Source organism: Balaenoptera borealis (assembly GCF_965194805.1).
Source record: "Balaenoptera borealis genome assembly, chromosome: 13".
In the NCBI taxonomy this organism is placed as follows: Eukaryota; Metazoa; Chordata; class Mammalia; order Artiodactyla; family Balaenopteridae; genus Balaenoptera; species Balaenoptera borealis.
In genome coordinates, this window is record NC_138870.1 from 69,362,155 (window position 1) to 69,385,386 (window position 23,232).

General features: G+C 34.9%; 1 long non-coding RNA gene across 2 annotated transcripts in view; it reads left to right on the forward strand.

Moving 5' to 3' along the window:
• Positions 1-22,476, forward strand: part of LOC309609378 — a 362,595-nt gene extending 340,119 nt beyond the window's left edge. For both annotated transcript variants that reach the window (XR_014233391.1, XR_014233392.1), the window contains 2 exons: positions 2,630-2,701; positions 17,275-22,476. This is a non-coding gene — a long non-coding RNA (uncharacterized lncRNA). The remainder of the gene's footprint in view (positions 1-2,629; positions 2,702-17,274) is intronic.
• The last annotated feature ends 756 nt before the right edge of the window (positions 22,477-23,232 follow it).

The following is a 23,232-nucleotide window of genomic DNA, read 5'->3' on the forward strand; positions in this document are numbered from 1 at the left end:
GGAGTTGAACTCTTTTTCACACTCTTGATATTTATTTATATGTAGCAGGAGCTCCACTATCATTGCATCTCTTCACTCATTCCACCCCACCAACGATCCATGAGTGGCTGAAAAGAAACTGGGCATGTTTAGCCCAGCCATTTGCTGTCCTTTTTCTCTACAGAAAGAATGTGTTCCACTCTGCTGCCCCATTCTACAAGTTGTATACAGAGCTAGCTGGGAATGAGTTTTTGTTTTGTTGAAATAGGCAATGCTGAGGTAACAAAATCTCAGTGACTTCATGTATCAAAGTCGGCTTGGATCAGCAGCTCTCCAGAGCTACTCACTTCCAAGCAATGAGTCAGAGATCCAGTCGGCTTATGTCTTGCCATTGTACCACTTGAGCATATGAGTTTCTGGTAATGTTGCTAAGGTGAAGACAAAACATTGCACAGCAGCTTTTAGATGCTTTAACCTGGAAGTGACATACCATATATGTCATAGGGCATTGTCTAGAACTCATCACATTATTCAGTTTAACTGCAAGGGAGCTAGGGAATATTGAAAGCATGTGCAGATTTGGTAAGCAGCTGGTATCTCTGCTACAATAGATTTATAATATTCTGGTGAACACTGTTAGTAAACTTGTTTGCCTGTAAGATATAAGACACATTTACCTATATCAAGTTTATCAGTAATGAAGATGATATTTTTTATCCCCTGTCTGCCCCATTTGTCTTGTTTTTTAATTGCTTCAGAATTTGGGTGGGGTAGAGATGTGATTTCTATTGCCACCTCCAGTGGCCTCAACAATGAGTACTAAACAATTAGTAAAGATAATTGATCTTTACAATTATCTGAGGATCTCAACAAAGAAAGATTACTGTAAATCAGACAAAGATTTGGGAAGTAGGTAGAACTTAACCTCGGATTTGAAAGATAAATGAGACTTAGAGTTATAAACATTTTTAGTATCTCTTCTAAGTAAAATCAGGAAAAATTTTCTGAAACTGTATCTTCTTAATAAAATAAAGACAAAAGAGATATGGAAAAGTCAATGAGCTAACCAAGAGGTTTTGACAGTCTAGAAATGTTAAGTCCTGAAATGTAAGGTTCCTTGCTTTCCTGTAATACGAAACCATTATTTTTCTTGATGGCTTAACAAGGATGTGTTGAACATATGCCAGATCCATGCACATACAGACATATTCCATTAAACAATGTGGCAGTGAAGAGGCCTTGAATGAGATCCAATATGCCATTATGTGATAGCAACATTTTAAGATACTCAATCTGATCCATTGTAAGCCTTCTTCTTCTAAGTCCTTTTTCTTGCAAGTGCACAAAGAAAACTGAACTTTGTCAGTTACTTTGAATGTCATGTTCTGCATTCACTGCCATAGTAATCATCCTAGTAGGTTTTCCACGAATCTTGGTAAATGCCAAGATATCTTCTTTGAAAACTGTTATCAGATAATTACCTCACTCCATTTGGCTGTTGTGAGTCTATAAGTATGTCATGTATTTTTAATCATAAGTCCAAGCCTACAAGATTCCAAACTTGGTATTCTTTACCTTTGTAAATATTAATCTGATGCTTATGGGGGAAAATCAATGACTTTTTCTTCAGTGATTGATTCTCATCTAAACAAGAAGCTACGATTTACTGAAATTCAATTAATGACATTAAACTTCAATATGTATAATACACAAGAGTGAATTCCTTGGATAAATGTTTTCACATAATGATTTCCTTCATAATAAGCAGAAATAAGTTCAAGAAGCGAGATAAATTTCGTTATATAAGCAGGCAATGTTTAGGGTGATTTTTGTCCTATAAATAATTTTTATCAAGCAATATGCCCTACTGTTTCACAGGACTGATTCAATATTATGTAAAAAAAAAACCAATTACCTCAAATTCCAGTGCTGTGTCTGCACTGCATTAGTCCCCATTCAAATCTTTTAAATCTATATTAAAATTATTATTATTATAATTTCTTCATTATGTATTGGTCAAATGGCAAGTGATAGAAAACCAATTTAAACCAGCATAAATAAAAGAAGAGAGGAAAAAGAAAAGTAAAAGGAAGAAAGGAGAAAGGGAGGTAGAAAGAGAGGGAGGGAAGGAAGGAGGGAAGACAGGAGGGTAGAAAATTAATGGCCCACTAACTAAATGGTCTAGGAGTAAATTGTGCTCCCTTCTGGCATAAATGGATTTAGATATTCAAGTATTATCAGATTCTCTCTCTCCCTCCCCCCAGACCCTCTCTCCTTGCTCTCCTTGGAAGATGGATACTAGTGGTACAATCCCTAAGCTTGAATCTCAGTTTAAGAAAAATAAAGTCCAGAAATAAAGTAAGTCCACAGGAGACTCTGATTGGTCCATTTCAGATCATATTTTCAAACAAACCCATGAGTGCAACAAGAAGAATGGAATATTCTGATTGTCCAGCGTCGGAATTACCGACCCACCTCTGTTACCAGATTTAACAGAGAAGCCAGTAAAGAAAGCATGGTTAATAAGCTAACAATAATATGTAACACTACTGTTTTATTTAGTGTCAGGCACACTGCTTGGTATAATCTCAAGGACTGATTAATATAATAAGCCTAACACAGAAGTACTACTGTTATTCCTCTTTTACAGGTGAGGAAACCAAGGGCAGAAGGACTGAGAAAGTGACAGAGCAATGAGGAGCAAATTCAAGACACAATTCAGGTAGTCTGACCTTACAGTACAATCATTAAATATACATGGTGGGCAGATTAAAAAAGAAAAAAATATATATATATATTTAGATCCTTCTACAAACTGCTTTGTCCAAAAATAATGATTCCTGAAAAATCTAAAACTCTGCCTTTACTGTATGTTCACCTTTACTGGTGAGATTTTCCATTTTGTAATTTTCTTGTTTCTAAATGTGACCTTTTCTTTTCTGCCTAGGGAAATTCCTTTAGCATTTGTTGTAGAGCTGGTTTGGTGGTGCTGAATTCTTTTAGCTTTTGATTGTCTGTAAACCTTTTGATTTCTCTGTCAAATCTGAATGACAGCCTTGCTGGGTAGAGTATTCTTGGTTGTAGGTTTTTCCCTTTCATCACTTTAAATATATTGTGCCTCTGCTTTCTGGCCTGCAGAGATTCTGCTGAAAAATCAGCTGATAACCATACTGGAGTTCCACTGTATGTTATTTGTTGCTTTTCCCTTGTGCTTTTAATATTTTCTCTTCATCTTTAATTTTTGTCATTTGACTACAATGTGTCATGGTATATTCCTCTGTGGGTTAATCCTTTATGGGACTCTCTGCACTTCCTGTACTTGGGTGACACTTTCCTTTCCCATGTTAGGGATGTTTTCAGCTATTATCTCTTCAAATATTTTCTCAGGCACTTTCTCTCTCTCTCCTCCTTCTGGGACCCCTACAATGCAAATGTTAGTGTGCTTGATGTTGTTCCAGAGGTCTCTTAAACTGTCCTCATTTCTTTTCATTCTTTTTTCTGCTCTGCAGTAGTGATTTCCACTGCTCTGTCTTCCAGTCCACTGATCCATTCTTCTGCTTCATTTATTTTACTATTGATTTCTTCTAGTGTGTTTTTCATTTCAGTTATTGTAGTCTTCAGTGATACATTGGATATGTTTGGTTGTTCTTTATATATTCTAACTCTTTGTAAAAACTTTTAATTTCTCTCTCTGTGCATCCATTCTTCTCCCAAGTTCTTGGATCATCTTTATGATCATTACTCGAACTCTTTCTCAAGTAGATTGCCTATCTCCACATCACTTAGTTCTTCTGGGATTTTATCTTGTTCCCTCATCTGAAACATATTCCTCTGCCACCTCATTCTGTCTAAATCACCTCACACCAGTCAGAATGGCCATCAACAAAAAGTCTACAAATAATAAATGCTGGAGAGGGTGTGGAGAAAAAGGAATTCTCCTACACTGTTGGTGGAATGTTGGTGCAGTTACTGTGGAGAACAGTATGGAGGTTCCTTAAAAAACTAAAAATAGAGTTACCATATGATCTAGCAATCCCACTCCTGGGCATACATCCAGAGAAAACTATAATTGGAAAAGATACATGCACCCCAATGTTCATAGCAGCAATATTTACAATAGCCAAGACATGGAAGCAACCTAAGGGTCCATCAACAGATGAATGAATAAAGAAGATGTGGTACATATATACAGTGAAATATTACTCAGCCATAAAAAAAGAATGAAATAATGCCACTTGCAGCAACATGGATGGTCCTAGAGATTATCATACTAAGGGAAGTAAGTCAGACAGAGAAAGACAAATATCATATGATACCACTTATATGTGGAATCTAAAAAGATGATACAAATGAATTTATTTACAAATCAGAAATAGATTCACAGACATAGAAAACTAACTTATGGGTACCAAAGGCAAGTGAGGGAAAGGGATAAATGAGGAGTTTGGGATTAAAATATTCACACTACTATATATAAAATAAACAACAAGGACCTACTGTATAGTACAGGGAACTATACTCAACATCTTGTAATAACCTGTACTGGAAAAGAATCTAAAAAAGAATATCTGTCTATATATATAAATATATATCTAGATAGATAGATAGATATATCTGAAACTAACACAACATTGTAAATCAACTATATTTCAATAAACATTTTAAAAATAAAAAACTCTAGACTTTAGACCTCCAGCTATCACCTATGTTTCTTCTCTCTAATGTATGGTGTATTTTACTTTGTACTTTTCCACTGTGCCCATGGGAGGAAATACTTTATATTAATCTCTTGATTTTAACCATAAAAACCACATGGAGAAAAAATCCAGTACCCCAAGGAATAAGAAATATTATTTTAAAAAATTTAGGAATGGAAATTAATTTTATGATACATTGACTGTTGGGTTAACAGCATCCATACCCAGAAATGTTCTAAACACATCAAGCAGCTCAGCTCGACTGGCACCCCTTTGGATTCCTATCAGATATGAAACAAAGGTGTTAGGACAGTTTTGAAATCATTTTGAAAAAACTCCTTTATTTGACCCCAAATACACATGCTGGGTGATTATTTGCTTTCATCCTCCACCACAAACTGCTTTTATTTTCTTTCTCAGCATTCACCAGGAAGAGAATGACCATCTATTTTTGAGATTATGTTTGAAGTTGGAAGTATATGAGCATATGATTTTTTATGAAAAAATTAGTAGCATATAGAACAGCAATTCTTTTTTTTTTTTAAACATCTTTATTGAAGTATAATTGCCTTACAATGGTGTGTTAGCTTCTGCTTTATAACAAAGTGAATCAGTTATACTTATACAATATGTTCCCATATCTCTTCCCTCTTGCATCTCCCTCCCTCCCACCCTCCCCATCCCACCCCTCTAGGTGGTCACAAAGCACTGAGCTGATCTCCCTGTGCTATGCGGCTGCTTCCCACTAGCTATCTATTTTACATTTGGTAGTGTATATATGTCCATGACACTCTCTTACCCTGTCACATCTCACCCCACCCCCTCCCCATATCCTCAAGTCCATTCTCTAGTAGGTCTGTGTCTTTATGCCCGTCTTGCCACTAGGTTCTTCATGGCTTTTTTTCCCCTTAGATTCCGTATATATGTGTTAGCATACTGTATTTGTTTTTCTCTTTCTGACTTACTTCACTCTGTATGACAGACTGTAACTCCATCCACCTCATTACAAATACCTCCATTTCATTTCTTTTTATGGCTGAGTAATATTCCATTGTATATATGTGCCACATCTTCTTTATCCATTCATCTGTCGATGGATATTTAGGTTGCTTCCATGTCCTGGCTATTGTAAATAGAGCTGCAATGAACATTTTGGTACATGACTCTTTTTGAACTATGGTTTTCTCAGGGTATATGCCCAGTAGTGGGATTGCTGGGTCGTATGGTAGTTCTATTTGTAGTTTTTTAAGGAACCTCCATACTGTTCTCCATAGTGGCTGTATCAATTTACATTCCCACCAACAGTGCAAGAGTGTTCCCTTTCCTCCACACCCTCTCCAGCATTTATTGTTTCTAGATTTTTTGATGATGGCCATTCTGACCGGTGTGAGATGATATCTCATTGTAGTTTTGATTTGCATTTCTCTAATAATTAATGATGTTGAGCATTCTTTCATGTGTCTGTTGGCAATCTATATATCTTCTTTGGAGAAATGTCTATTTAGGTCTTCTGCCCATTTTTAGAACAGCAATTCTTCACCAGTGTGTTGTCATTTATAGCAATCTGCTATGTTGGTGAAAAAAGTGGGGGAAAAAAGAGAAGAAAATAAGAAGAGGAAATGGTGTGTGAGTCATCTAGTCTTGTATAAACATTATAGGCATTCCAATAGCATCTTTTATGGCATCCTTTAAAAATCACAGTCATTGTAGATTTTTTTTATATCTTGGAGTATAATTGCTTTACAATGTTGTGTTAGTTTCTGCTGTGCAACAAAGTGAATAAGCTACATGTATATATATCATTGCAGATAGATGCAAAAATCTAGTTTTCATTGTAGAAATAATTATATTTCTATAAGAAATATTTATGTTTATTACTTTATATATTAAATACAAATATAAACAAAACTATATATAAATGTATATTATATATTTATTTCTATAAGGAATATTTATATATTTTGTATATATATATGCATATATTCATGTTATATGCATATGATTCCTTCCATAAAATAAATATAATTGATAGATATTTTATAAATATGTTGCTATGGACTAAACTGTATTCCCCCCAAATTCACATGTCATAGCCCTAACCCCCAATGTAAATGAATCTGGAAGCAAGGTATCTAGGAGGTAATTAAGGTTAAATGAAGTTGTAAGGGCAGGGTCCTGATCAGATAAAAGACTGTGGCCTTAAAAGAAGAGGAAGAGAGAGAGAGTTCTCTTTGTCTCTACTATGTGAGGACACAGTGAGGAGTCAGCCAACTGTAAGCCAAAAAGAGCTCTTTCACCAGAAACCAAATCAGTTGCACCTTGATCTTGGACTTCTTAGGCTCTAGAACAGTGAGAAATAAATTTTTATTTTTCAAACCACTCAGTCTATAATAATATTTTGTTATGGCAGCTCAAGCAGACTAAGATATATGTATGCATATATAATACTGGTAACAATGGTTGACATTTATTTAATGCTTACCAAATGCCCCAGGTGCTATTTTAAGCTAGTTACATGTATAATTTCATTTGCTTTCCACCACAATTTTGTGAGTTATGCATTATTATTATATCAGTGTCATATATTAATCAATTGTTCACATTCACATAGCTGATGCTCAGTGGAGCCAGGATTTGAACTTGTACAAGATAAATAAATAAGTTCAAGATAAACTAACAATAGCAAAAAAGAAGAAAGCAGGAAAAAATGGGTGTAAATAAACTATTCACCAGAAAATATATTTTTTTAAAACTGAAAGAAAGGCATTGTAGAAATTGAGACATAGAGATAAGATATTTTATATATATTTTAGCTACTTTATTTATTTATTTTATTTTTATTTTTTTTTTGGCTGTGTTGGGTCTTCGGTTCATGCGAGGGCTTTCTCTAGTTGAGGCAAGTGGGGGCCACTCTTCATCGCGGTGCGGGGACCGCTCTTCATCGCGGTGCGCGGGCCTTTCACTATCGCGGCCCCTCCCGTCGCGGGGCACAGGCTCCAGACGCGCAGGCTCAGTAGTTGTGGCTCACGGGCCCAGCTGCTCCGTGGCATGTGGGATCTTCCCAGACCAGGGCTCGAACCCGTGTCCCCTGCATTAGCAGGCGGATTCTCAACCACTGCGCCACCAGGGAAGCCCCTATATATTTTAAAAATCAGCCATAGGTGTCACCTTATAAATTAAAAACTGGTGGTTAGATAAATTTTTAAAGGATTGAATTTTAAGTGTTTCCTTTTGAAATGTATTTTATTAACTTACTACCAACCTCCTTCAGTGCTTTACTTAAAGGCATCTTAGTGCTTTTATAAGTAAGTGCCTCCCATTTCAGCACAAATGCAAGTGTTGAATATAAATCACTGGAAAATATTATCCTGCTCAATATCATGTCTTCTATTTTTAGCATGTAAGCAGATTTCTTCTGCATAATGTTACTGAGCACAACTTTCTTATCATTTGCTTTTCTTATCTAATGAACATACTCTTAGACTGAGTTATTTTTTTCCATTGTATAAAAATATACTCATTTGAAAATCTTTAGTGGATTTTTCCACTTCAAATGCACATACTTCAAATACACACACACACTCACACATACACACTCACACCATTATCAGAAAATTTATAATGTTGAAAATTTATTTAGCATTTATAATATAGGGAAAGACTAATAATATAATAAGTATGTCAAACATAAACAGTTCCAAAATATTGACTATATACTCAGTCCTCAAATATTTATACTAATAGTAGAATACATTGTTTAGTTAATTAAATATGCTATACAAATTTTATGAGGTTTAAAAATCTTTTTTTCTTTTCTGATATGATGAAATATGCTTAAATATGAATTCACATCTACCAGTTATCAACTGAGACCTAAAATGGTTAAGAAAAATTAAAGAAATTCACATTTAAGGAACATATATATTTGTTTTAAACTAAAAATTGAAATATTTTAATTTTATTTTGTTACTATGAAAAAGCATATCAGCTAGGACAAATTTTAGCTTCTTATGAAGAGAACTCAAAATAAATATGGCTTTTAAAAAGACACAGAGAGCACCAATTATAAAAGGAAAAATTGATAAGTTGCACACCAACAAAATTTTTAAACTTCTCTTCATCAAAATCCATCATTAAGAAAATGTACAGGTAAATCACAGATTGGGAGAAAATATATGCAACACATGTATATGACAAATGACATATCACATATTTATAATGTATATCTTATATACATCATATATATGTTTATCTTTTGCCTGTTTCAAAAATAAGCAGAAGATTTGAGCAGACACTTCACAAAAAAACATATACAAATGGTGAATAAGTACATGAAAAGTGTTCAACATTATTAGATATCAGGGATATCAAATAATGATATTTAATCAAATCAAAACCACAACAAGACATCAGTACATTTCCACCAGTGTAGTTAAAATGAAAAATATTGACAGTACCAAATGTTGGAGAGGACGTACAGCCACCAGAACCTCCAACCTTGCCGGTGGGAATACAAAATAGTACAACCACTTTGGAAAACTAACAGTTTCTTTAAAAATAAAACATATTTAACCTATGGGCCAGCACTTTTCCACTCCTACATATTTGTCCAATGGGAATGAAAACATATACCTACATAAATCTATGGATAAAAGTATTCCTAGTAATTTTATTCATGAGAGCCCCAAGTGGGAAACATCCATTAAGAGGAGAATGATTAACTCACTGTGATTCAATGGAATAATAACTCAGCAATAACAAGTCTAATATTGATACTCTTAATGACATGGACGGATCTCAAAAGCCTTAATCTGAATAAAAGAAGCCAGATACAAAATAATACATAGTTCATGACTATTTATATTAAATTCGAGAATCAATGAAGCTGATCTACAGTGATAGAAATCAAATCAGTGGTTGCTTCTTGTGGAGGTCAGGGAAATGATTGGGAAAATACAAAAGGAAACTTTCTTGGTTGATGGAAATGTTCTATATCTTGATGGCGGTGTGGGTTACATGAGTGTATGTTTGTCAAAACTAATTGAACTTTACACCTACAATCTCTGAATTTTAATGCCTATAAATTATATCTCAATAAAAAATTACTTAAGGAAAGACAGATTTTTTTTTCTGTCTCTTATACAAGGAAGTCCAGGGGAATAGAATGTAGCAGTTCACTTCCAGCAGAAAGAAGATTCTGAGACAGAGTTTGGTGTGTGAAGGATGTTTATTTGGGAGTTCCTTTGGGATCGACACCTGTGGAAAGGAGAAGGGGGCAGCAGGATTCAGCAGCAGAAGTATTTGAATGTAGCAGAGGCCCAACAGCATCAGCTGACCCCACCAGGACCTCTCAAGCTGAAGTGTCCTATCAGAGTTGTGCCCATCTGGTAAAAGTGGCCAGACTTTTATCTATCTGCTCCAGTGAGTGATGGGATGCGAGACATTCCTGGAGGGCTGTGAGCTCAGTTGAGCTGAAGTCTCTGTATCTGAGGCAATCTCTAAAAGGGCCAACAGCTGAAGGCATCTGCTGACAGCATTCCCAGCACTGGGGACAAGTCTTTTGATGAGGCATCTGGGAGGCATACAGGCATACCCCATGTCCACCAGAGGTAGGGTTACCATTTTTAGCAAGTGAAACACAGAATACCTAATAATTTTTGTATACGTATTGCATAAAACATGCTTGTAATAATACTAAAAAAAAAAGTTTGCTGTTTATTTGGAATTCAAATTGTACTGCAGCTGGTCTGACACAGTAACTGACACTTATCTCTCATCACCATCCATTCTAGATTCCCCTTACACTCATCTACTACCTTTGCTGGTTTATATGGTGGCACAACCCAGACCTTACCTTCATCCTAAGAGGGCTGAGCCCCTAGTCACCAAGATCTTCTCAGGTTGGGGATGCTGAACTTAGCTATTTACCCTCACAACAGACAGGAGAGTCAAAAGAGGCACCTAAGCAGATTGCCTGGGTGCCAAATGTTCTCCCCACTTCCACTGAGTAACAGCAGCCCTAACTCTTCCTGATAATTGGGGCATATAACCCCTGCAAGATGGTAACTCCTCTTCTTGCCTACTGGTCCCTGGACACAAACATCCTGAAGTGCCGTGGCAGTCATAGCTTAGAGTTCAATGCTTCTCTCATGTGTCCCCTGGTGAAAGTGTTCCCTAACATGCAGAGCTCATAGTTGTTGGTACAGGCAGCACACATTCCCCAAGAGGGCCATTGGGAGTTAGAGTAAGCATGGCTGGTGCCATATAAAGGTCTTTGATTCATGACATGCACTGTGCCATGGAGTATGGTGTCCCGTCATTGTAAGATATCAACTCCCAGCTGGTGCCTCGGTTATGCCTCCAGCAGGACATTCCAGTTCTCAGAAAGGGGCTGCACGGTGCAGTATGTGATACAACCAGTGGATCCCATGATCATAGTCCTCATTTGCAATAAAGTGGGTCCCCTGGTTTGACGCAATGTTATGTGAGATCCTAGGCCAGAAATTAAATACTCCATAAACTCTCAGATAGTGATATTTGTTGAGGCTCTGCAGGTAAGAAAGGCAAATCATACTCAGAAAAGGTATTTTTCCTGCCAGATCAAATTGCTGGCCTTTCCTAGAGGAAGCCTCATTTAGAATGGTGTCATATTAGAGGCTCAAGAATGGTCTCTGCTGCTGTAAATTTGGACATTCATTAGCTAAATCAGACCTCATGTTGTTGGGCTCAAAAATAGCCTACAGTATTGCCAAAGTGACTTTTTTTATTCATGCACCCATGGTATAGCACTGAAGTTAACCAGTATCAGGAGCTGGCTCATACCAACTGGCTGAGTTATTTCATCTACTTGGTCTACTTGTTTAGTGCCTCATCCATGGTAGATGCTCTCTTGCAGGAATAATACACGATATAAAAATCTTCACACTTTTTTCCCACTCCCATGTATCTATGAATATGCCTCTACCGCAGTCCTTTTTTGTTCCTGAGCTTCTCGTCTTCTACAGGCCCTTGACCAAAAGGCCAGGCCATTTGTCACTGCCCAGGAGTCTATATGTACTCTTATCTTGAGCCACACACATGCACTGTGCAAAGGTTCACCTATTGGGAAGATTTTCCCCTACCATGCCTTTCAAGACCACCCCTAAATGAGACTATTGTGCTGCTCTCCATTTTTTACTTGCCCCCAGATACAAAGCCAACACAGCTCAGGAATTTTTCTTCTCTATCAGCTGCTTATAAGGGATCCCCTTAATGGCTGTAGGGATCAGCTGAGGAAGGGAGTGGGACAAGAGTGGGAGATGATGTGGGGGTCTGTGCTGCCTGCTCATGCAGATTGCTTGTGCTATGGGGTTCTGCTCATGTTCAATCTGGATTTAGCACTTCCTTCTTCTAAAGTTAGTACTGGTCTTGCCTGATCTGATGACTCGATAGATCTCATATGTCTCACAATGGACAGTTCTGGATGAATGGTCACTTGATGTCTTATGGTCAGAGACTCTATCAGGGATCAAATGCATTTCAGAAACTACCTTTCAAAAGGAATATAATTATCCACTGTATATGGCATGACCTTATTTCAGAGCTCCAAGAATGTTTTTTTGTGTGTGATTCCCCAACTGGGGCTTCCCACAGACTTAACAGAACATCTTTTCCCAACACAATTTCCTTAACATCATAGGGCCTGACTGTTACAAGTGTTTTTACTGTTTTATTTTTTCCACATTGGTTCCTCTTGTTTAGGCTTTTAATGTCAGGCATTGTATTTGAGAAATTGTTGGTAGAAACGATTTGGATACTAAAATTATGTTACCTTCTTCTAGAGAGGATTAAGGTATACTGTTTCTAGTCTCCTAAGGGCACAGGCACACTGAGATCACCTTAGCCGAATTTCAGAGATTAGCATCATTCAAGCTAAACTGCAATTCCCAGCAAGGACCTCTTTGCTTCAACTTTATCCTTACATCTATAGCGCAGCCCTTAGAAGTTCTAATGTGTAGGTAGGTTCAGAACACTAATATCTTTCTTCATATCTCTGTATGGCTGTTAAAAGCTGCACTAAGCACCTCTAGTGCCTGACACACAGTATACACTCAATATATTTTTGTTAAATGAGTGAATATATGAATGACTGAATGATGGATACTTAAGTACCCATAGTGATAATTGTAACTGATAAACATCACTGACCAAAAAGACAACAATTGGTTCAAAACGTGTTTGTGTGTGTGTGTGTGGTGCATGTATGTGTGTGACTGAATTGTAATACTGCAACAATTTTCTCTGGGGACATTCATTTTCTGAATAGCTCCTGCTTAACCCTTACTACATCCAAAGACACAAGCCTCTCCCACCATAGAACACACACATATTTCACTAAGAGATCTTAATAGTAAAAGAATAAAAAATAATACTCATTGGAATATTTATATAATTACCTATCAATATTGATTTTATCCATTTTATATATTCACTACAAACACAAATGTGTATGTACTTGAGAAAGAAACTGTTAATATATATTTGATAGGGGGATTTTACATGTATTAAGTTTAAATTTGATGAGAATGGAAATCTTTGGACTGTGAGCATGGGTGGGTATGGCCAATCTCCACTTTGTTGCTAGGAAGTTCTAGGACCTCAGTCCAGTTACTTTGTCTTCTAGACTTAAGTTGCCTAATCTATAAAATAAGGATGTTTGACTGGATGACTTTTATATATCTTCTAGTTCTCAGATGTTTTTATTTTTATCAAATTATATATTTGGACCCTTGAAACTTCTCACTGTAACAGTAGAAAATCAACCAAGTATGAGTAACCACTAACAAACTTATTTATAATCCTACTTATTTTACAACTCAGGGACAAAATGGCACTTGCATACATCAGAAAGTCACAAAGGTGATTTTATTTTCTAAAATGTTACAGTATCATGAAAGAGAGGCACACATACTACTTCCAGGAAAAAAAAAAAGCCAACAGATGTTTTCCTGGTTATTTGGTTATTTCAGGTAGAAACTTCCTGTTTTCAAACAGCTTAAAATGTGATTATGATGTGGGAAATGACATTTGTTAGAGATGTATAAAAGAAAATAGATTTTAACATATAATTTCTTTGATGTAACAAAGATTAATTTACAGTGAACTTTTAAAAATAAAAAGATTAAGGTATTCTAGTATTATATTCAGAGAATGAATAAGGAAATCATGTAATGCTGTAATGGAAGATTAACTTTAATGATTTGTGAGCATTTAAATGATGATTATATTCACATAGATTGTCATATGCCACATCACTCATTCAGTTTATGACTGTAATTCAGCTTTTTATTCTGGTTACAAGGAATTCTGTACAATAACTAATTGAACCCAAGTCCAAATTTGTATATAAGGAAGAAAAACCACCCTAACACTTAAATTTTGCATTGACTACATTATAGGCAGGAAAAAGGAAGCAAAATAAAAGTGTCTACATTACTTGTGTCTCCATCAGTAAGTAATTGCCCTTGAACATTCTTCGTTCTTTACCTAACTTAAATATCTCAACTAACCAAACACCCAAAACTCCATCAAACAAAACACCAAGAAAATACTCACCTTCACAAGAAGGAAGAGATTATGTTCTTAGATGTGTCCTCCTTTTCCTATGAAATTTAAAAGCACTATTCATTCATTTATACACAAAATTTATTAGAAATTGTGACAAAAATTGCTACATGCTCACCCATTTCCTCCTCCTCCTCCTGTATAGATAGCTATGTCACATCTCCCAGACTCCTTTGCGTTATGCCTAAATGAATGGAACATGAGCAGAAGTGATAGCCTCCACCCCCAGGCTTAGAAAATAAAACCTTCCCCATATGATCCCCTTTTTAATTCTCTTCCTTTTAAAACCCTAAGCTCCACGAGGGCAGATACTGTCTTTCTTGTTCACAGGTATTATTTTGGAACATAATTTATGCCGGTAGATGGCAGATGGCACACAATAATTACTGTTACTTATTGTCTGAGTGCTTCCATGTACCCATGTTATAGTATGAGGAAATGTCAGAAAACCAGGCCAGTTAGGTATATTGTAAAAACATCAAAAAGTCTTTATCCCTGGGGAAGTATCAAAGGTTTTTAAACAGAGAAATAATGGATCAGATTTGTGATTTTAAAAGATGTCCTCGGCAATAATGAGATAATATCTAGTGAGGGGAAAGGCTTCAGTTGTTTTTTCTTGTTTTTTTCCTTAAATTACTATGAGACTAAAAGACATGCTTGGTTTTTTTGTTTGTTTGTTTGTTTTGAGTTAGAAATTTTGATATTCTTACATCTGTAGAATAGGACTTCACACCTCATGTATTTTCTAAAGCATAAATCAACTCATGTCACTCCTTTGCTCTCAAAATTCCAGTGGCTTCTCAGGACCCTTAGGAGAAAATCCAATAAAATCTATGATGTAGAAGGTTTCACACATCCAGTTCCTGACACCTCTCTGACCTCACTTCCTCCGTCTCAACCTCTTGCACAGTGAGCTCTAGCCAAGCAGGAATCACAGCTCAGCCTTAAAGCAGTGAGCATAGTTCTGCCCCAGGGCCACAGTTCTTCTGTTTCTTCCTCCAGAAATGTTCCTCCTTATTGGTACTACTTAGGATACAGTTTCAACAGCTGTAATGAAGACCCACAATAAACAATGTCTTAAGCAAAATGGGTATTTAAATTATATCTCATGTAAATGTCCATATCGAGAGTTCAAGGTAAGTGTACAACTCTGCAATTAACAGGGACCCATATCACCCTGCCATCCTTATATAGTTTCCATCCACCTGTCTGAAGTGACAGTTCACAGCATCATATCTGCTTCCACCAGCAGAAAGGGAAGAAGAACACAGGGAAGGTACACACTTGCATTTTACCACATGACACAATGGTTGGACACGTTATTTCCATTACTCCATTACTATGGAGTAATTCCTTGGATAGCTCATTTGGCACCTCCTGGTTCTACTCTCTGAGAGAAATTTCCTTATCACTGTCCTCCATGGCCCCTGGCTTTGCATTTAGAAGATTCTTCCTGGTTTATTATCTTTCATGGCTACCTCTGAAATGTGCTTAGGAGAGTATGTTCAGTGTGTTATTTAAAGGAAAATGTGTAGATTTCAATGAAATAATTACTAAGAAAAAAGCCTAGAATAGAGAAAACTCAATATCATTTTGAAAAATTAGAAGGTATTTAAAAGAAAATATATAGATAATAAGGATAGAGGCTGAAATTTAGGAAATAAAAAACAAAAAATGTAGAAAAGATAAATTAAAATGAAGGGTTTCTTGTTTTTGTTTTTGGGAAGACCAATGAAATGCTATACCAATCAAGTGTTTAAAAAATCAGAAAGAAAAAATAAGTATGGAGAAAAGAAAGGAAACATACAGTCACAGATAGAGAGATAAAATTATGAGTAAATACTACATATAAATATATGGCAACAAATTTCAAATTCAAATGATTGTTTTCTTGTAAAAAGCTGCACATACGTATGTATATATTCGCAAGCTGCTACTCAAGATGACAGTGTCCTGTCTAAAATGCACTCAACGCTATGCCTTTTCCCTGCTTTATTTTCCTTCATTATACTTGTCATTGCCAGATATTACGTTATATATGTATTTGTTTTTCTATTTATTATCTTCCCACAAACACAAATTTAACTTGCCTGAGGGCTGGCATTTCATTTGTCTTGCTCACCAGTTTTTCCAGTGATTAGAGCAGTTCCTAACACAGAGTAGGCACACAACGAAATACTTATTAAATCAATAAAAACATATCCTTTGTGTTTTCTGATGCATTTTTTTAAAAAAATATGTTCTTTCCTACTAATTGACACATCGTAGAAAATAGTTCATGTGTAATTTGAAAGCCTTAATTTTGCAAAACTGCCTCCAAATTGAGATATGAAAAAAATTTAGGAATAGACTTCTTCAGTTCCCAAAGAGAGGTTAAAATCATATTTTACTTGAATTTTTCTTCCCATACATAATGTAAGTGCACTTTTCTGCACAGGCTAAAGCAAACTGCCTCACACCCCATATTAGAGAACTGGGCCTATTTAAGGGAAGAAAATCCATTAAATGAGAAAATTAGTATCGTAAGCTTCATTTCTTTCCAGATAAAAATAGAACTACTATTAAAATCTCATAGAAAGCATATTCCTAATAAGAATTCTACAAACATTGCTTCCAAAAGAATTCAAGGAATTTACTAGACATGGCCTTCACTATAAATACCATTAATGCCCACAATTCAGCATTCAAATGAGTTGTTTGTAATATTTTCTTTCAAAGAATTGCAGCACTTAACTTACTGAAAAGGATACTGCATGAAATTGGCGGGGGGGTACTCCCCTATTAAAATGTGTAAAATTTTCTTCCTTTCAGAATATCTAAAAATAGGATAAAACTGGTAGACACCTTAATAGAGAATATTCACTACCCATTTACACACAAAAAAAGCTGAAAACAGTTACTGTTCTTTCTAAATGAGAGATAAGGAAGATGGCTGTTTCAGGCCTTGGACAAGGCCCAACATAATCCCTCTACTCTATCCCTCTCAAACCAATAGGTTCCAGTGCCTGGAGGAGGAGAACAAGGCTGTGGGCGCCAGTGGAATCCTGAAGGACAGAGATGTATAGACGAGAGTCAAGGTAAGAGCAGCAGAGAATTGAACTGAGAATTAAAGCCAACTCTTGATTTCAAAGAGAGCCTGGCTTACACCTAGTCATGGTACTGTTTGTTCCTTGGAAAATAAGCTAATTTCCCCCAAAGAACAGAGAAGCCAGATGGACAAGTTGAGTTCTCTTTGTTATTGTCACTGAAAGAGTACCAGCTTTTGAGGAGAAAAGGGAACACAGTGAACAAACTGCTTGCAAGTGAACCACTAGCCCATGAAAATAGCAACCACTGTGCCTCGCACTGTAACTATCAGTGATGTTAAGGCACTCTGGACACCAGACAAAAGACCCAGAGACTGGAAAGTGATCCTGTATCCAAAAGAGAGACAAAACAAACTTATCCTTAAATAATTTAGACTGCTGAAGTATGAATGCAGTATCTTAATACTCTCTATCCTCACCTCCCCCCAAAAGATTCAGGAAATTCAAGTTCAGCTCACAAACAAGTTTGGAAAAATAAAGCATATCACAATTTCTGTTCAACATTGTACTAGCAGACATAGAACACTAAGGCAAGAAAAGTAAATGCAAGGTATAAAAAATAGAAAAATTGAAAGAAGAAACCTGAAAAATCAGGAAAGGAATATAACATTATTTGTAGATAATATGATAGTATTTTATAAATTAAAATCTGTAAAATCTACAGAAAAAAAATTTAAGCTGTAAGTAAATTTAGCAAGATTGCCATAGAAGATCATTTTTTATAAGTATTATGTTTCTATGTGCCATCATCTGACATTACAAAATAAAATATTTAAATGGTACCACTTAGATCAGCATCAAAAATCAAATACATCCATAGAATATAAAGCACCAAGAGTAATGATGTGTCAATATAGATTCATCAATTGTAAAAAATGTACCACTCTGGAGAGGATTAGACATCAGGGAAATTAAAACCTAAATGAAATACAACTGCACAAATGCAGTATGGATAAAATGAAAAGACTGACAATATCAAATATTGGCAAGGTTAAAAAGCAATAGGAGCTTTCACACTCTACTGGTAGGAAGATAAATTGGCACACCACATTGGAAAATTGTTCAGTGGTATGGACTAAAGCTGCACATGAACACGCCCTATGACAATGCTATCACACTACTACATATATACCCAGAAGAAATTCACATATACGTACATCTAGAGACATATGTAAGTACATTTATAACAGCATTATTTGTGAAAGCCAGAAACTGGAAACGAGTCAAATATCCATCAACAGCAGATTAGATAAATAAATTTTAGTAAATTTATCCAATGGAAAACTAGAGAGCAATAAAAATAAACTAATAGAGAAATGTATTAACAAAACTCTAAAAGAAGTTAAAAACAATAGATTTGATATATTATTTTATGTAATTAAAATATTATCTAATTACATAAGCCTATTATATAATGTATAAAATATTGACTATTATTATAAAATATTATGTTTACAATATTATAATTATATACATGTCAAAGATTTTTTCAACATTGGACAAAATCATCTTAAAGACCATATGAAATAATAAATGTTAAAAAGAGGCAAAAAATTATGAAATAGTAAAAGTTAAGGGGAGATTAGCCTGACCAATTATTTAAGTGATTATACTGCCTTACTAGATGTTAAAACTAATATAATCAAAACCATGAGCTGTTGGTATAAGAATATGCAAATAAATCAGAGAAACAAAATAGAGATCCCCCAACACCCAACAATAGTATCTTAATTCAGTGAGAAAGAAGATAGTTTACTGAATCTGTGGTGCTGGCAAACTCCAAATCACAGCATAAAACAAACAAAAAACAAATTTATTAAAGACTTAAACGTAAAAATTAAAATATTAGAAGAAAACTTAAGAAACTGTATTTGAAACCTAGTGTCTGAAAAGACTTTTATAACCAAGACAGGAAATGGACTTTTTGCAACTTGGTATTAAAAAGTCAAAAAGGAAAGAGGTGAGAAAGTATACAATTAAGCAAGAGTTTCTCAGAATTAACACTACTGACACTGTGGGCTGGATACGTCCTCATACAGGAGCCTATCTTGTCCAGCATAAGATTTTGAGCAGCATCACTGGCCTCTACCCACCAGATGCCCATAGCACTTCCCACACTTCCTGTAAGTCATAACAGTTGAAAATATCTTTAATCATTGCCAAATGTGCGTCACTGTGATAAATCCATGTCATAGGATGTTAGCTAATCCCAAAAAGAATGCACTAGCTTGCCTGATAATATTTAGCTGGCTCAGATGGAATATCACAGCACAGAACTACTGTAACACGAGAAAAAATGCAGAAAAATGTCCATGACATAATCTTATTTTTGTATCAGAAAGGAAAAAAAAGTGTGTGTGTGTGCTGTTTTTCATCCTTTATGTTTATATATTTAAAAAATAGATAGATAGTAATTATTGAGTTCTTTGTTTTTAAAAGAAGAAGCATAATATGAAATGTCAAGTTAAAGTTTTGGGGTATTTTTTGGAATTCAAAAAGAGGGTCTTTTTGGAAGTTCAATTTTGAATAAGTAAATTGACCAGAAGTTAGTAATAACGTGCTAGCTAGTATGATTCTTTAATCAGTTTTTGACACTAAACCACCACCTATATTTGGGAATAAATATTTTATGTCCTAGGGTGTCCAAAACAATCTAATTTAATCCTCCATTAAATTATGTTTCTTTCAAACAAAGGATATTTAACTACCAAATGTTTTGATACTTTAAAAATATTTTTATAAATAAATTCACCATTTAGAAAAAACACATCTTTTATCAAGTCATGATCCCTATTTTGAATCAGAAAAAATTATTACCTGAAATTATTTTAATATACTTGCCAAGTTCTATAAAAAGACATCAAAACATTTGCTAACATTACCTGTGAAAAAAAGATGTTCTTAACTTGAATGATTGCTTAAAATTGCCAACATTTTTACAGTGTCTGTCTATCATATATCATGATTTTCTCAGATAATCTCCAATTTTCAGATGAAGGAACTAAAATTAATAAAGGTTAAATAACTTGCCCAAGAACACATACTTAATAAGTAAAGGGATTGTGATTGCTACCTAGTTCTGTCTGATTCTAATTTATAAATCATTGTACTAAACAAATATCATGACAAAAAGCATATTAGTTAGATTCTTTGTTCTCACCCTATAGGGATGGAACAAGATCCAATAAAATGAAAGTTTTAATAGAGAGGTTCCAAAACCCTCAGGAACCACTTGCTGTAGTGAATATTTGCCAACTGACTTCCCAGCATCCATTCTTCCATTCCATGTTCTCAAAAGCTACTAATTGCTTTTGGGGAAATATATTAGTTTCTAATTGTTGAATTTAAAAAATGAGCACAGGAGAAGCTCTTTCAGAATGTCAGAGAAGAAAACCTTTCAAAATTCATTACTCCATAAAGGCAATGAGAACACTATCAGAAATTGTCAGAATCTAAATTTCAGAACTCCTGAAATTAAACAGAAGGCTTGTAATCATCCAAGGAGCATGTATTCAAGAAAAAGGGCTGAATCTCAGTGAGAACAGTGAGTTTCATGGCCTCTTAACTTGCTTTATTCCCATGACCCTCTTTTTAGTTCCACCATAGCCTTGAAACTAGCAGACTCACACCATGGTAGGTATGCAAGCCAAAAGCCTAGCAGACACTGAAGGGGAAAGAATTGTTTTGAAGCTTCCTCAAAAGTCTAATTCCCAGAGAATTGTCACTATTTGACATGTCTGTCATCTCTCTGGAAAAGCCCCATTCACAGGACTCATCTGTATTTTACCTAAGCTTGCTCAGTGGAAAGAGCCCTATCCTCAGGGAGTTTGTTAAAAAACAATCATCAAATGACAATAGATAGTAACTCAAATCCACGTGAAGAAATAAAGAACACCACTAAAGGTAACTACATAGGTAATATAAAATACAGTATATATGTATTTTTGTTTGCACTCTTTACTCCTGCTATCTGATTTAAAAGATAACAAAAAGCCATAATTATAAAATTTTGTTAATAGGCTTATAATATATAAGAAGTATTTTGCATGACAAGAATAGCACAAAGAAGTAAGGTTGGGAAAGGCACTATTTAGGAGCAAAGTTTTAGTATAGTATTAAAATTAAGTTGTTATTAATGTGAAGCAGATTAAGATGCTAATTATAATCCCCAGGGCAACTACTAAGAAAATAACTTAAAAAATATATAGTAACAGAAACAAGGGAAGTAAAATAGAACACTAAAAGTTATCTATTTAATGGAAAAGTATATGATGACTTCTTAGATGTGTTCTCTTCTACAGGTTTTACAGTTTTACATTTAGATTTATGATTTGTTTTGAGTTAATTTTTGTACAGTGTAAGGTCTAGGTCAAGGTTAATTTTTCTGCCAATCAGTGTCCAATTGTTCCAGTGGCATTTGTTGAAAAGGTTATTCTTTCTTGAATACTTTTGCTCCTTTGTCAGAGAGAAATTGGTCATGTTTTTGTGGGTATATTTACGTTTTCTATTCTATTCTATTAGTACATGAGTTTATTCCTCCACTAATACTACACTGTCTTAATTACTGTAGCTACATGGTAAGTCTTAAAATTGAGTAATAGGATTCCTCCAACTTTATTCTTGTTTTTCAAAATGGTTCCAGCTATTTTAATTCCTTTGAACTCCATAAAATTTTAAAATAAGCTTGTCTTTATCTACAAATAGTGACATTTTTTAAGACTTTTCCTTAAAGAATGAAGAGGGAGTATAATATACATGAGTTTCAACATCTTGATGTAGAAAGTAGTGTTGTACATTAGAAAGCACTTTAACAAAGAGCTAGTCAACTAAAGATTAAGATCTAGTTTTGTCACTTATTAGCTACCTGACTTTGGGCATATAATTTACTTTCTCTGATTTTCAGTTTCTTTATCTGGAAAGTGAGTAGGTGGGTAGTAGGCTTATAAAAAAACTGAGCTCCTTATATAATGGAATCAGTTTAAATACTATCTGTAGATTGATGGTAATCAACAATCCCTCACAGTTGCAGCTGAGGTCTGCAACTAGATACATTAAGCTTGTATCAAAATGTTTATGAAAATAATGTGAAAGTAAGTAAAATTCTGAATAAAATAGATTGTGATTAGAAAATAAAGAATAGCAAGCTAGGCATGGAGAGAGGCAGATTATTCACTATTAGTGTGGTAATATTTGCATAAAGTGACCTGCTACCTCAATTTATTGAATTGAAAATGCCAGTGATTGCAACAGCACTATCAATTTTATGTTCCACTAAGAAAGAAAAAAATGCTATCGACTGTAATTATAAAAACATCGTCTAATTTTTGTAGGTATTAAAATATGGAAACAATGTGCAACTTAAAATCAGCGAAAGAATACAATTCCTTCAAGCCTTCGAACCTGTCCTTGTAGTAAATTGGACAAATTGAAATCGTGGCTCTGCCACATATAAGTTGTATGACCTCTGGAAAGTTATTTGATCTCTCCAAGCCTCAGTTTGTTCATCTTAAAAAAATGAGGATAATAAGAGTAAACTGCTTCAAAAAACTTTACAGGTCAAAAAGTCAGTGCCTTCAAAATGCTTAACGTTGTACAGAACTGTAACAAACAATAGCTAATTCACTGGTACTTTAAGGGTTATTATTAGAAAGAACAACTATTATTGGGCCCTGGTACAGATTAGTAGTTTTTCTTACTAGAAGCTGGGCATGTTTTTCCTGTTCCCTTATCTCTGTCAGAGCTCAGGACCTCAAGCATTCTTACTTCCTCAAATTTTTTGTTTTCCAGTATCTCCTAGAAATCTAGCTCTAGCCTTTAAAATCTCCAGGTAAATACCTTAACAACTTTATATCTCCTTTCAATCTTTA